This window comes from Arachis hypogaea, chromosome 10 (genome assembly GCF_003086295.3).
Source record: "Arachis hypogaea cultivar Tifrunner chromosome 10, arahy.Tifrunner.gnm2.J5K5, whole genome shotgun sequence".
Classification (NCBI taxonomy): domain Eukaryota; kingdom Viridiplantae; phylum Streptophyta; class Magnoliopsida; order Fabales; family Fabaceae; genus Arachis; species Arachis hypogaea.
In genome coordinates, this window is record NC_092045.1 from 102,472,884 (window position 1) to 102,473,926 (window position 1,043).

The following is a 1,043-nucleotide window of genomic DNA, read 5'->3' on the forward strand; positions in this document are numbered from 1 at the left end:
CCTGAACCTGAAAGGACCTTGAAAAGGAAGCTAAGAGCAGCTAAAGCACAGTACTCTAAAGAGGACCCAACTGAAATTTTTAAACAGGAAAAGGAGATGGCAGCCGAAAATAATAACAACAATAATGCAAGGAAGATGCTTAGTGACTTTACTGCACCAAATTTCAAATTACATGGAAGAAGCATCTCAATCCCTGCCATTGGAGCAAACAATTTTGAGCTAAAGCCTCAGTTAGTTTCTATGATGCAATAGAACTGCAAGTTTTATGGACTTCCATCAGAAGATCTTTTTCAGTTCTTAACTGAATTCTTGCAGATCTGTGATACTGTTAAGATCAATGGGGTTGATCCCGAGGTCTACAGGCTTATGCTTTTCTCTTTTACTGTAAGAGACAGAGCTAGAGTATGGTTGGACGCTCAACCTAAAGATAGCCTGAACTCTTGGGATAAGCTGGTCACGGCCTTCTTGGCCAAGTTTTTCCCTCCTCAAAAGCTGAGTAAGATTAGAGTGGATGTTCAAACCTTTAAGCAAAAAGATGGTGAATTCCTCTATGAAGCTTGGAAAAGATACAAGCAGTTGACCAAAAAGTGTCCTTCTGACATGCTTTCAGAATGAACCATCCTGGATATATTCTATGATGGTCTGTCTGAATGGTCTAAGATGTCATTGGACCATTCTGCAGGTGGATCTATTCACCTGAAGAAAATGCCTGCAGAAGCTCAGGAACTCATTGACATGGTGGCTAATAACCAATTCATGTACACATCTGAGAGGAATCCTGTGAGTAATGGAACGCCTCAGAAGAGGAGAGTTCTTGAAATTGATACTTTGAATGCCATATTAGCTCAGAACGAAATGTTAACTCAGCAAGTCAACATGATTTCTCAAAGTCTGAATGGATGGCAAAATACATCCAACAGTACTAAAGAGGCATCTTCTGAAGAAGAAGCTTATGATCCTGAGAACCCTGCAATGGCAGAGGTGAATTACATGGGTGAACCCTATGGGAACATCTATAATTCTTCATTGAGAAATCATCCAAA

General features: G+C 40.2%; 1 non-coding gene across 1 annotated transcript; it reads right to left on the minus strand.

The window, feature by feature from the left end:
• Positions 1-498: 498 nt before the first annotated feature.
• Positions 499-605, minus strand: LOC112718817 (small nucleolar RNA R71). The gene has a single exon (XR_003161144.1). It is a non-coding gene; the product is annotated as a small nucleolar RNA R71 (small nucleolar RNA).
• Between the last annotated feature and the right edge of the window lie 438 nt (positions 606-1,043).